The sequence below is a fragment of the Dipodomys spectabilis genome, unplaced genomic scaffold (genome assembly GCF_019054845.1).
Source record: "Dipodomys spectabilis isolate Male_0828 unplaced genomic scaffold, ASM1905484v1 ptg000626l, whole genome shotgun sequence".
Classification (NCBI taxonomy): Eukaryota; Metazoa; Chordata; class Mammalia; order Rodentia; family Heteromyidae; genus Dipodomys; species Dipodomys spectabilis.
The window spans coordinates 282720-297710 of record NW_024871303.1 but is presented as its reverse complement, the minus strand read 5'-3'; positions in this window follow the sequence as shown (position 1 = coordinate 297710).

Here is a 14991-nt window from a genome sequence, read left to right as displayed (position 1 = left end):
TTGTTAAATTTGTCATATCACCTTACATTTTGGATTTAACTCCACTTATCAGGGAGACAATGTATCGTTGGTCTCTTTGCTCTTGGCTTACCTCGCTCAACATGATTTATTCTAGCTCCATCCATTTCACGCAAATGCCATTATTTTGTCGTTCCTAATGGCTGCATAATATTCCATTGTGCATAGATATCACAATTTTTGTATCCATTTATCTGTGTTTGGACATCTTGGTTTTTTCCATATCCTGGCCACTGTGAATAGTGCTGCAATAAACATGGAGGTGCATGGTCCTTGTATACTGGTTCTTGTTTAGAATAGATGCCTAGATGGGTTATGACTGGGTCATAAGGGAGTTCAACATTTAGCTTTCTGGAGACACTCCAGACTGCTTTTCAAAGTGGTTGTATAAGTGGACATTCACACCAGCAGTGGGAATGTGGGCCATTTTGACTAGAGTAAGGAGGTATCTCAGGGTTGCCTCATGTGTTTCTTTGCCATTTTATCTCTTCTGAGACATCTTTTTTTATTTCCCTTGCCCATTTAGTAATTGGTTTATTAGGTGTGGTAGGGATTAGTTTCTTGAGTTCCCAGTATATACTGGATATTAACCCTTTGTCTGATATATTGCTGGTAAATATTTTTTTCCAGTCGGTTGTCTTTCTAACTTGATTGCTATAGCTTTAGCTATACAGAAACATTTTTTTTTAATTTAGTTCCATTTGTCAAATCTCTCTCCAACATTTTGTGACCCTAGGACTCTGTTCAGAAAGTTCCTGTCTATACTATAAATTCAAGTGTCTCTCCTAATCAGTCCTGAAATAATTTCAGAGATTCAGGTTTGATGTTAAGTTCTTTAATCCATTTGAAGTTGATGTTGGTGCATGGTGATAGGCAGGGGCCCACTTTTAACTTTCTGCATGTGGCCTCCCAGTTTTACCAACACCAGGAATTGAAGAGGCTGTGTTTCTTCCACTGTAAGTCTTTTGCTCCTTTGCCAAATATCCGCTGAGTGTAGGCATGTGTTTTTATTTCTGGATCTTCTATTTCATTGGTCTTCGGGTCTGTTTGTGTGCCAGTACAATGCTGTCTTTGTTATTGTAGCTCTATAGTAGAGTTTGAAGTCAGGCATTGAGAGCCTCCCATGCTTTTTTCTTTTTTTGCCTAGAATTGTTTTGGCTTTCTAGTTCTTTTGTTATTCCATATGAATTTTTGGACTGTTTTCTGTATTTCAGAAATGCACATCATTGGGATTTTAATAGGAATTATTTGTATATTAATTTTGGCAGAATTGCCTTTTTCACTATAAATCTGCCTATCCAAGAGTAGAGGTCTTTCCATTTCCTGGTGTCTTCTGTAATTTCTTTAAATTTTTATAGTATTCATTAAATAGTTCTTTTACATCTTCGGTTAGGTTAATTCCTAAATATTTTATTGGGGGGGGCGTTATTGTGAATGGGGTTGCTTCCTTTATTTCCCTCTCTGCTGGTACATTGTCAGTATTCAGGAAGGTGGCTGATTTTTGTGGGTTGATTTTGTGTCTTGCTACTTTGCTGAAGTTATTTATAATTTCTCAGAGTTTGAGGATGGAGTTTTTGGGATCATGAAGGTATAGTATTATGTCATCTGCAAAAAAAGATGGTGTAACTTCTTCTTTCCCTATGCGAATCCCTTTATTGTCTTTTTCTTGCCTTACTGTTCTGGCTAAGGGGTCCAGGACTCTATTGAAGAGGAGTGGGGACAGTGGACATCCTTGCCTTGTTCTGATTTTAGGAGAATTGCTTGCAGTTTTTCCCATTAATTATAATAGGGCTATTGATCTGTCATATATGACTTTTATTGTTTTAAGGAATGTTCCTTCTATTCCTATTTTCTCCAGAGCTTTTAACATGAATCAATGTTGTATCTTATCAAAACCCTTTTCTGTGCCAGTGGAAATAATCATGTGATTCCTGACCTTGCATCTGTGGATGTGTTACAAATTGAGTTACAAATATTAAACCATCCCTGCACATCTTGGATGAAGCCTGCCTGGTTTTAGTGTATAATTTTTTTTATGTGTTTCTGGATTTTGTTAGCTAGACTTTTGTTAAGGATCTTTGCATCGGTGTTCATCAAGGAGATTGGTCTGTAATTCTCTTTTTTGTTGTTGTTGGGTCTTTGCCTGGTTTGGGGATGAGTATGATATTGGCATCATAGATTTAGTTTGGAATAGCTCCCTCATTTTCTGCTTCTCTGAAGAGCTTGAGGATTATGGGAATTAGTTCTTCTTTAAAAGTCTTTTAGAATTCCATTGTGAATCCATCTGGTCTTGGGCTTTTCCTATTTGGAAGACTTCTGATTGCTTCCTGTATCTCATTGTAAGATAGTGGCTTATTTAATTAATTTACTTCTTCTTTGCTCAGTTTGGGAAAATTGTATTTCTCTAAAAATGCATCAATTTCTGCTACGTTTTTTGGAAAATATAACTTTTGAAAATAGTTCTTTACAATTGTGTGGATATTTTGGGTATATGTTGTGATTTTTGCCGTGGCTTCCCTGATCTTGTTAATTTGGGTTTCCTCTCTTCTTTTTATCCCATTTATATTGTAAACATAATGTCAAAAGGGGTTATACTTACATAGGTCAGGTAATGAGTACATTTTTTTAACAATGTCTCTCCTTAATTACTCTTGCTGGAGGTCTATCAATTTTATTTATTTTTTCAAAGATTCATCTTTTTGTCTTATTAATTTTATTTATTATTTTCCTATTCTCTATCTCATTAATTTCCACTCAATTTGATTATCTGGCTCCACCTAGTAACTTTAGGCTCTATTTTTTCATGTTTTTATAGCAGTTTTAATTGCAACATGTGATTATTTACTTGATCTGACACTATTTTTTTGATATGGGCACTGAGGATAATAAATTTGCCCCTCATGACTGCTTTTGTTGTGTCCCACAAGTTTCTTTGTGATGTGTGTTTATTTTGATTGAATTGTAGGAACTTATAATTTCTTCTGTTTCCTATATATTGCTTAGAAGTGTGCTGTTCAGGTTCCATGTAATTTTTGAGTAATTTTTGTGGTATGCTTTGTTATTTAGAAATAGCTTGATTCCACTGGGGTCGGGTAGAATACAGGGAATTATGTCAATCCTCTTGTAAATGCTTAAGTTCCTTGCATGAACTATTAAATGGTCTGTTTCGGAGAAAGTTCCATGAGCTGCTGAAAAGAACGTGTGCCATGTTGTTTTACTCAGTAGATGTCTGTTAGTACCACTTGAAGTATGGCCTCACTTGATTCGGTAGCTTCTTTGCCAATCCTCTGGTTGGTAGACCTGTACTTTGGTGAGAGTGGGGTACTAAAGTCTCCTAGTATTATCGTATTTGGATCTGTCTCTACTCTGTAAATTTGAGAGTGTTTTCTTAACATATATGGGTGCTCCAATGTTGGGGAATGTAAGTTGATAATGGTAATATCCTCCTCTTGGTTTTTTTCCTGTATTAATATTTAGTGTCCTTCCTTGTCATTTTGTATTGATTTTAAGGAAATTTTATTTTGTCAGATATCAGGATAGCTACTCCTGCTTTCTTACTGGGGCCATTTGATTGGTCAATTCTTTTCCAACCCTTCACTCTGAGTTTGTTTGTATATTGCCTGAGAGGTGGGTCTCCTGAGGGTAACAGATGGATGGACCAGGTTTTCTGTTCCAATCTGCAGTTCTTTTTCTTTTGATTGGTGAATTAAGTCCATTAATATTTAAGGTTATTATTGAGAGATGTATTGTAGTCCCTGTCATTCCATGTTTTCCTCAGTTTTTCTTCTTTCCTTTCCTCCTCTGCTTACTAAGTTAGATTTCTATTAATATCTGTCAGTGCTGGTCCCCGTTTGTGGTTGCTTCCTTCAGATTATGTTCCCACTCTTAGTATTCTTTGTAATGCTGGCTTATTGTTTATGAAGTCATTTAGTTTTTCTTTACTATTATTTATTTTTCTCCACCGGATGTGAATGCTAGCTTTGCTGAGTATATCAGTCTGGGACACCAGTTATTGGTTCTCAGGGCCCAGATGGTACTTTCCTAGGTCTTTCTTGCATTCAGTGTCTGATTGGATAGATCGACAGTGATTCTATTCTTTTCCCATTGTAGTATAGCTCCTTCATTTTTGCTGCATGCAGGATTGTTTCCTTATAATTGAGATCTATATTTTTTACTAAAATATGCCTAAAAGTGTTTCTCCTGGGATCCTACTTGTTAGGTATTCTATATGCTTCTGTTATGTAGGTAAGAAGTTCTTTTTTTAAGATGGGGGAAATTGTGTATATAAACAACATTTTCTTGATCCAATCATCTACTGAGGAGCATCTGGCTTGGTTCTATATCTTAGCTATGGTAAATAATGCTGCAATAAACATAGTTGTGCTGGTAGCTTTAGTGTGGTCTTGTTTGTAAACATTGGGTAAATGCCCAAAAGTGGGATTGCTGGGTCATAGGGGAGCTCTATGTGAAGTCTTTTCAGGAACCTCCATACTACTTTCCAAAGTGGCTGAAAAAGTTTACACTCCCATCAACAATGAAGTAAGGTTCCCTTCTGTCCACATTCCCACCAGCATCTGTTGTTAGAATTCTGGAATTCTATGCATCCATCAGAAAGAATGACATTTCCCCATTTGTTAGGAAATGGAAAGGCTTGGAAAAAACTATATTAAGTGAAGTAAGCCAAGCCCAAAGAAACATAGGTCCCATGGTTTCCCTTATTTGCAATATCTAGTATATGTATGAGTCAAGCGGAAAAGGTCAGATAAGGTGATGTTAGGAAAATGAACCCTTAGATATGTATTTAAATGTTTTTTTTTCTTTCATGCATTTGTTTCTAACTCATTTATAAGATTATTTCTTTGTTGCTTTGTATGTCCCTCCCCCACAATATAACTCCTGCTTTCACTATATGTGATGTCGGTATAATTTGTGGAGGAGATGGGGAAAAACAAGTCGTTTAAGTATACAGGTGGACCCGTTGCAATTATAAGAAGTACAAGTTGTCATGTCGAAAATGAACTTTACCACTTTGGTGCGGGGAGGGGGGGGATTGGTGCGGGGGCGGGGGGAGGCTGGGAAGGGATGTGAAGGGTAAACAAAAGAGGAGGCTGCAATGCTTGATAAGAAATATACTCATTATCTTTTTATTTTATTTTATTTTATTTGAAAACATACTGTACAGAGGGGTTACAATTACATGGGCAGGAAAATGCATACATTTCTTACCAAGCATTGCAGCCTCCTCCTTTGTTTACCCTTCACCTCCCTTCCCAGCCTCCCCCATCCCCACCACCCAATCATACTCCCCCTCCCTCCCCCCCACCGACGTTGTAAAGCTGGTTTTGACATGACATTTTGTACTTCTCATTGTTGCAACAGGTCCACCTGAATCCTTAAACGACTTGTTTGTCCCCGTCTCCTCCACATGTTATACTGACATAAAATATAGTGAAAGCGGGGGTTACACTGTGGGGGAGGGACATACAAAGCAACAAAGAAATAATATTATAAATGCGTTAGAAACACATGCATGAATGAAACAAAAACATTAAAATACATATTTGAGGGTTCGTTTTCCTAACATCACATTATCTGACTTTTTCCGCTTGACTCATACCTATACTAGATATTGCAAATAAGGGAAACCATGGGACCTATGTTTCTTTGGGCCTGGCTTATTTCACTTAATATATTTTTTTCCAAGCCTTTCCATTTCCTAACAAATGGGGAAATGTCATTCTTTCTGATGGAGGCATAGAATTCCATTGTGTATATATACCACATCTTCTTGATCCATTCATCTATTGAGTGGCATCTGGGTTGGTTCCATATCTTAGCTATGGTAAATAATGCTGCAATAAACATAGTTGTGCTGGTAGCTTTAGTGTGGCCTTGTTTGTGGTCATTTGGGTAAATGCCCAAAAGTGGGATTGCTGGGTCATTGGGGAGCTCTATATGGAGTCTTTTGAGGAACCTCCATATTGTTTTCCAAAGTGGTTGAACAAGTTTACATTCCCACCAACAATGAAGTAAGGTTCCTTTCTGTCCACATCCCCTCCAGCATCTGTTGTTGTTAGAGTTCTTGATTTTTGCTGTTCTAACTGGAGTGAGGTGATATCTCAATGTTGTTTTGATTTGCATTTCTTTTATGGCTAGGGATGTTGAACATTTCTTCATGTGTCTATTGGCCATCCTTCTTTCTTCTTCAGAGAAGCTTCTCTTTAGGTCTTTCGCCCACTTACTTATTGGGCAGTTGTTTCTTTGAGGATTTGTTGTTGGGTGGTTTAATTTTTTGAGTTCCAAGTATATTTTAGATATGAGACCCTTGTCCGTTGTATGGCTAGTAAAGATCTTCTCCCAATCCGTGGGCTTTCTACTGATCTTGCTAGCTATGTCATTTGCCCTGCAGAAGCTCTGCAACCTTATACAATCCCATTTGTCCAACCTTTCTTTGATTTGTTGTGTTTCCGGGTCTCTATTCAGAAAATTTCGGCCTGAGCCGAGGAGACCCAGGGTTTCTCCTATTCCATCCTGTAAAGTTTTCAGAGTGTCTGCTTTGAGTTCAAGGTCTTTGATCCATTTGGAGTTGATTCTGGTGCAGGGTGATATATAAGGATCTAGCTTTAGTTTTCTACATGTAGTTAACCAGTTTTGCCAGCACCATTTACTGAAGAGGCTGTCTGTCTTCCATTCTATTGTTTTAGCTCCCTTATCGAAGATTAGATGGCTATTGTTCTGTAGGTCCATTTCTGGGTTTTCAATTCTATTCCATTGGTCCTGAGGTCTGTTCTTATGCCAATACCAAGCTGTTTTGATTACTATGGCTTTATAGTAGAGTTTGAAATTTGGTATTGATATTCCTCCAGCAGTGTTCTTTCCGTTGAGGAGCGTTTTTGCTATTCGGGGTCTTTTATTGTTCCATATGAATTTTTGGATTGCCTCTTCTATTTCCTTGAAGAATGAGGGTGGAATTTTGATAGGTATTGCGTTGAATTTGTAGATAGCCTTGGGAAGTATTGCCATTTTCACAATGTTAATCTTTCCAATCCAGGAGCATGGGAGGTTTTGCCATTTTTTAAGTTCTGTGTTGATTTCCTTTTTCAAGATTTTAAAGTTTTCATCATACAGGTCCTTCACTTCTTTATTTAAGTTAATTCCTAGTTATTTTATTTTTTGTGGGGCTATTACAAATGGAGTTGCTTTCCTAATTTCAGCCACACTTTTCTCATTGTTGGCATACAGAAAAGCCATGGATTTTTGGGGGTTAATTTTATAACCTGCTACTTTGCCAAAGTTTTGAATCAGCTTAAGTAATTTGGGAGTGGAGTCTATGGGATTCTTTAAATACAAGATCATGTCATCTGCAAAGAGGGAGAGTTTTATTTCTTCTTTCCCTATTTGGATCCCCTTTATGTCTGCATCTTGTCTTATTGCTGTAGCTAGGCATTCTAACACTAGATTGAAGAGAAGTGGAGAGAGTGGGCATCCTTGTCTTGTTCCTGAGTTAAGAGGAAATGGCTTTAGTTTTTCAACATTGAGTATAATGCTGGCTGTAGGTTTGTCATATACAGCCTTCATTGTACTGAGGAATGTTCCATGGATTCCTAATTTTTCCAAAACCTTCATCATAAAGGGGTGTTGGATCTTGTCGAATGCTTTTTCTGCGTCTATTGAGATAACCATGTGCTTCTTATTCTTGCTCCTGTTGATGTGATGAATAATATTAATTGATTTGCGTATATTGAACCAGCTTTGCATCCCTGAAATGAATCCTGTTTGATCGTGGTGTATGATTTTTTGGATGAATTGTTGAAGTCGGTTGGCCAAAATTTTGTTGAGAAGTTTTGCATCAATGTTCATCAAAGAAATGGGTCTATAGTTCTCTTTCTTTGATGAGTCCCTGCCTGGTTTTGGGATGAGGGTTATGATGGCTTCATAGAATGTGTTCGGTAGTGAGCTTTCTCTTTCAATTTCATTGAAGAGTTGGAGGAGAATTGGTGTGAGCTCTGCTTTGAAGGCCTTGTAAAATTCCGCTGTAAAACCATCTGGTCCTGGACTTTTCTTAGCTGGGAGGTCTCTTATTGCTGTTTCTATTTCAATGCTTGATATGGGCCTGTTAAGATAGTTTAACTCATCTTGGTTTAGTTTTGGCATGTCAATATTTGCTAGGAAAAGGTCCATTTCTGTCAAGTTCTCACACTTATTAGAATACAGTTTTGAGAAGTATTCCCTTATAATGTTCTGAATCTTGGTTGTTTCCGTGGTGATGTTTCCATTCTCATCTCTGAGTTTATTAATTTGGGTGTGTTCTCTTCTTTTTCTGATAAGATTTGCTAAGGGTCTGTCAATTTTGTTAAGTTTTTCGAAGAACCAACTCTTTGTTTTGTTGATTCTTTCTATAGATTTTTTGGATTCTAATTCATTTAATTCTGATTTAATTTTGATTATTTCTTTCCGTCTACTGGATTGGGGTTTATCTTGCTGCTCTTTTTCAAGGAGGTTTAGATGCGTCATTAAATTGCTAGTTTCAGATCTCTCCAATTTGTTGATGTAGGAGCTCAGAGCTATAAACTTGCCTCTGAGTACTGCCTTTGCTGTGTCCCAGAGGAGCTGGTAATTTGTGTGTTCATTTTTGTTGAATAGCATGAACATTTGAATTTCCTTTCTAATCTCTTCCATGACCCACTCATGATTCAGCAGTGTGTTGTTCAGCCTCAATGTGATACCGGACATTCTTTGGTGGCTTTTGGTGTTGAGTTCTAATTTTATTCCCTTGTGGTCAGAGAGAATGCAAGGTATAACTTCAATGTTTCTGAATTTAGACAAGTTTGCTTTGTGGCCTAAAATGTGGTCTATTTTAGAAAACGTTCCATGTGCTGCTGAGAAAAACGTGTATTCTGATGCTGCTGGGTGAAATGTTCGGTAAATGTCTGTTAAGTCTAGTTGATCTATGCAGCTGTTTAGATCTGTGGTTTCTCTGTTTAGTTTTTGCCGAGTTGATCTATCTAGTGGGGAGAGTGGTGTGTTAAAATCCCCAACTATTAATGTCTTTGGATCTATATGGGATTTGAGGGAAAGTAGTGTTTCTTTGATAAATTTGGGTGCTCCATTGTTTGGTGAATAGATATTTAGAATTGTTATATCCTCCTGAAGGAGAGATCCTTTAATTAGTATGTAGTGACCTTCTTTATCTCTTTTCACGAATTTTAATTTGAAGTCTATTTTATCTGATATTAGGATTGCAACTCCCGCCTGTTTTGCGGTCCGTTTGCTTGGTAGATTTTGTTCCAGCCTTTAACATTGAAAATGTGTTTGTTTTTACGGGCAAGATGTGACTCCTGCAGGCAGCAGATAGAAGGGTCTTGTTTTTTAATCCAACTAGACAGTCTATGTCGCTTAATTGGAGAGTTCAGTCCGTTAACATTAAGAGATAGGACTGAGAGGTATTTGGGAGTTCCTGCCATGTTATCCACCTTCTTGGGGGCTGCGAAAACTGGGTTCTTCCTATGGTTCTTGGATTCTCAGTTTGGGTGCAGTTTCTTGGCCTTTATTGAGGTCTTGTTGGTTTTCTATGTGTAGGACATCTTTAAAAATCTTTTGTAGGGCTGGTTTGGTGGAGATGTATTGTTTCAATTTTTCTTTGCTATGGAAGGTTTTTATTTGGACTTCGGTTATGAAGGAGAGTTTAGCTGGGTACAGTATTCTTGGTTGATATTTGTTTGTTTTTAGGGCATGGTATACATCGTTCCATGCTCTTCTTGCTTTGATTGTCTCTGCTGAGAAATCTGAGGTGATTCTAATTGGTTTCCCTTTATAAGTGATTACCCTTTTCTCTCTGACAGCTTTAAGGATCTTTTCCTTGTTCTGAGTTGATCCTGTGTGGATTATAATGTGGCGGTGGGATGTCCTATTCTGGTCTGGTCTATTTGGGGTTCTAAAGGCTTCTTGTATCTGGACAGGCCTATCTTTTTGCATGTTTGGGAAGTTCTCTGCTAGGATCCTGTTAAACAAATTTCCTAGACCATTAACTTCTGTTTCCAGGTGCTCCTCTACACCCATTATCCTTAGATTAGGCCTTCTGATGGTGTCTTCCAGGTGTTGGATAGATCTATCATATTTCTTGGACTTGTCTTGGATGGTTGCATGTTCTTTCTCTATAATATCTTGGCTGTCTTCAATCCCTGAGATTCGATCTTCTGCATGGTCTAACCTGCTGTCAAGACTCTCTACTTTGTTTTTTATCTCTTTTCCTTCTAGTTGGTCAGCTTTGATGGCTTCAAGTTCTTTGTTGAAGCTCTGTTTTAGGTCTTGTATGAATTTCTTTACTTCCTTAATTTGGTGTTCAGTGTTTGTCCTCAAATCACTTAGTTGATTGGTTATGGTTTCTTTGGGCTCCCATTCCTTCTGTTGGGTTCCATTCAGCATTCCCTTTGTGGTCTCCCTGACTTCCTTCAGCTCTTTGTTAATGGATTCCATGAATGCCTTTAGTGATCTTTGTGTGTTCTCTACCTGGTCTCTCAATTCCTGTATTACTCTTTGATTAGCTTCCTCCCGTTCGCGGGATTCCTGCAGATCTCTTTGAGTGTTCTCAGCCTGCTCACGCCATTCCTCCCTTTCTCTTTGAGTATTCTCAAGTTGTTCACGCAAATCCTGTATCAGTTTTTGAGTAGCTTCCTCACGCTTATGATATTCCTGTATAAACTTCTGGGATGCCTCCTCTCTCTCCCTGTCACGCTCATACAGAGTCCTTTGTACATTGTCAAACTTTTCATTTATCATGTTTGCCAGCAGTGTTTGTAGAGCTGTTTGGGAACTCTCCTCTGGATTATTCATTATCTGTTCTAACCCCTGATTATCAAGATTGGGAATTGAGATACCCGAATTTGCCATTTTTCTTGTGTTTTTCCGGCTTACTCTGCCCATTTGAGATGAAGATAGCACCAGTTTTGTGCTAGAACACTATCTTAAGGCAACCATCAACCAAAGTTTGCATTTGTACAGTCAATAGTCTACAGATACAATCTAGTTCAACAGATACATCTATTCGACATCAAACAACTATATGTTAAAGGACTTCGAACCACAGAGAAGAATTTGGAAAGCCAGAAATTATTAGGGTTAGGGAGAGATGTGGGTAAAAAATAGGAATAGATTGGTGTGCGGAGGCACAGGGAGAGTTAACTATGTCCTAATCACAGTGCAGGAAATAGGTTGGGTAGGATGCAAGTAGAGAGAGAGAGAGAAAGAAGAAAGGGAAAGGGGAATGAAAAGAGACCAGAAAAAAAAATAGAAACGTAAAAATTAATGTTATTTTAGAGATTAAAAGACCATCTATTTATAGAGGAATATGAATATGTTGAGAGAAAGGGAGGGACATAGAGGAGATGTGGAAAACTTTAAAAAAATGCTTAAAATATTATATAGGTATAAAGAGGTAGTACTGCTATTAATGAATTTAAGTCTCAGAGGTTTTGAATTGAGTAATAAGTTTGTGGGTTAAGTGTGTACACAATGGGGGGTAGGGTCTACTGGTTAACTATGGGTTTATCTGAGGATGTGCAGGACAAGAGTTAAGTCACATAAAGAAGAACAAAGAGGAAAAGATGGAAAGGATAGGAAAGTGAGAAGAAAAGATCAGACGTTCAGTAGAGCTAGACAAAAAACAAAAAGATAATTAAGAATGAAAGAAAAAGAGAAAGAAGACAAGAAAAGAAAGGAAAACACACATTCACGTATTCCTAAAATAAAAATTATAAGAGGAGAAAAGAAAAAAAAAAAGTTAATGGAAAACAATTATTTTTTCAGAAGAGGCAAAAATTAAAGATTAATGAAAGTTTTAGAAAAGCAAAAAAAAAATTTTTATATATATAAGGTAACAAAAAACAAAGAAAAAAAAAAAAAAAAGGTCTTTGATTTTTTTTGGGGGGGAGGGGAGGGGTGGGAAGAGTCCTGTATCTCCCTTTTGTCTGTAACCAGAGTGTGGTTGGAGTCTCTGGTCAGCTTGAGGTCCTGTGGCTTGATTGGTTTCTTAAGTCAGTTTGTTGGAACAGGCAGAAAAATGCTCTGCTTTACCCAAGATTTTGAGATTCCCCCTCCCAGGTTAGTTTACTGGGAGGGTGATCTGCTTTGAGAATCACAAAAGAGGGGGATGCAGTGATGAGCCTAGGTTCTGGGTAGAGTTGAGGCCTTTCAACAAACAGTAGCTTTTCCCTGGGGCTATTTTGTGAAAAAAACTCACAGCACCCAGCCTGGAGCCATTCTCAGGGTTTCTGTTTTTCAATTGATTGTGGTGGCTGCTAGAGGGAGGGGCAGCCTCTGGCTCTGGTTACCCGGTGAGGAGAGCCACTCCAATGGCTGGCGCCTGAGCTGGGTGACTTTTCCCTGGATGGAACTGAGTCTGTGAGGTCACTTCGCCGTTAAGTTCTTGTGACCTGCTAAATGACTCATTTTATTCCAAGGCCTGAGCTGGAGCTAGCCGCTCCTCCGAGCTTTGTTGGTATCCAAGATGGAGATCACCGGTGCTGGGGGGGGAGGGGTGGCCTTCCCTCCTCTGCTCCCTGGGAAGGAGTGAGGAAGTGGGGCTACTCACGCCGAGTCTTGGATCCTGGGTCGTCTCTGGTCTGCAAAGTGCAGGATGAAGTTGTCCGCTCCTTGTCGGTTCTTGCTGGTGTTGAGTAGAATCTGCTCACCCGCTGCGTCTGGCTCCTTCGTCCCGGACTCTCTGTGTGAGCGCTCAGGTATGGCCGGGGCTGCGGTCGCCGCTGTGACCCTGCCGCCGCAGCAGCAGCTGCTGGCAGACGCTCAGATGTGTCTGCTTGGCTTCCCCTCTCTTGGCTAACTCTCTGTCCTGTGATGGCACACTTGGTGTGATTCTCTGGCTTGGGACTGTTCACTGGAACTCTGAAACTGTTTTCTATGCAAGAGCTTGTTCAGATTCCAGCTTCTCCTCCGCCATCTTCCCAGAACCCTATACTCATTATCTTGCCCATGTAATTGTAACCCCTCTGTACAGTTTGTTCACAAAAAATAAAAATTAAAATAAAAAAGAAGATGGGGGAAATTTTCATTGATAATCTTGTTGAATAGGTGTTGCATTCTCTTTCTTTGATATTCCTTCCCTTCGTCCACTGCAATTATATCAAGGTTAAATATCTTTGCACTATCCACTTGCTCTTGGATTTTCCTTTGCCATAATTTATGTGATTTTTCCTTATCTGTGACTTTTTTGGTCCATTTGCTGTATTCTGTCTTCTATATCTGACACTCTAAATTCCATTTTATTCACTCTGTTAACTATGGTTTGCATGGAGGAAATGGAACTCATTTATGGATTCAATGTTGGCTCTCAAGGTACTAATCTCACATCTTAGTGAGGTTTGTACTGCCTCTATTTTTTCATGCACCTCCTATTTGAGACCCTGCATTTCTTTTAATAGTTTGTCCCTGTGTTTTTTAAATTTCTGGTCTATTTCTCATTTTAATTCTTGAGTCGTTGCCTCAAGCATCTCTTGGATATAGCTTTTGTCTTCCATTCCTCCTTTGCTCCCATTGGGGCTCTCCCCTGGGTTGCCGCTGGCTTTTGGGGGTAGCTTGCTATTCTGGATGCTGATAAACCTTGTAATTTTTCTCTGTGATTTTTGCATGGGTATCCAGGGATCATTGGATACTAATCTGAAATTTTGTTTTTGTCAATAGGTGTCTGTCTTTGATTGGTTTCTGGGCTGGTGGAGAGAGTCTGTACCTAGTCTCAGTTCTGTTGGGGGCCAACCTCCAACTACTGGTCTAACCCACATAGGGCTCTCATCTCTCTGCTGTAGATTACTGTCAGTTCCTGCCTTTAGAAAGACTAAGTGGCCTAGACTGTTCCTGTTCACTCCTACAGGTGCCCTTGGCAAGACTAGATGTTCTGGATGTACTCTCCCAGTTTCTGGAGTCTGCTATGGACTCCTGATGTTGTTTTATATTGTTTGTTTCTTTTTTGCATTTTGGCCTGTTGTGGGCCTGTGCCTTGGGCCTGGGCACTGTCCCTCAGCTCTTCAGCTCAAGGCTGGCGCCCTACCATTTGAGCCACAATGCCACTCCTGGCCCTTGCTATTTATGTGGTGCTGAGGAATCAGATCCAGGGCCTCATGCCCACAAGACAAGCACTCTATTGTTGAGCTGCCTTACCTGCCTGAGCTCCTATTATCAGGGGCTGGTGGCCTTAGTTGTCCAATTCCCAGCCTAGGATATATGGGTTGGGTTCTGGTGGGGTTTGTTCTTCTGGCTCTATTGTGCTGGACACCCAGGTCTTTTGCTGTCACTGGCCATGATTCCCAGGGAGTTCAGTTCTCTGTTCCCCCCCGCTCTGCTGATGCATATGCTCAGCTTCTCATGGCAATCAGGAGGAGTTGGTTGTGTTGCTCAGGCATCTGATCTCCAGGCCTGGTCCTGGCCATTGGTCCCTGGCTTGGAGAATGCCAGTTGGACCTGTGCTGCTGTGTTTCCTGCCTGAGTTACACAGCCTGGAGTACACGGCTCAAGTTTCTTCCACAGTTGGCTGTTGTGACTCACAGGTGCTCTTCCTGGTTTGGATATTTAAGCTCCCTTCCAGTGTCACTCTTGATCTTCCCTGGCTGGCTGTGTTCTCCATGGGCTTGTGGAGCTCTCGAACAGTTACCAGTTTTAGTGGATCCTGTAGTCCAGGTGTTGGGGTAGGGTTCTGGGTCAAGGTCTGGGTTACTAACAGCTCTATTCTGCCTTGAGGAGGGATACACTGTTCCTTGCAGGGTACACACCCTGTAGCTAGTTCTTGTATCTGTGTGACCTAGGTCACTGGTTGCTGCTGCAATCAAAGTTCAGTTGTGATGCTTGTGGTCTGGACTTGGTGGTGCTGTTTCTGCATGTTTCTCCTCTGTCTCTGCCTCTGTTGATGTTGTTCAGGTTGGCACGGTGGAGATGGGTCTCTGGCCTCTGGCCGAGGGGTTGGGGAGG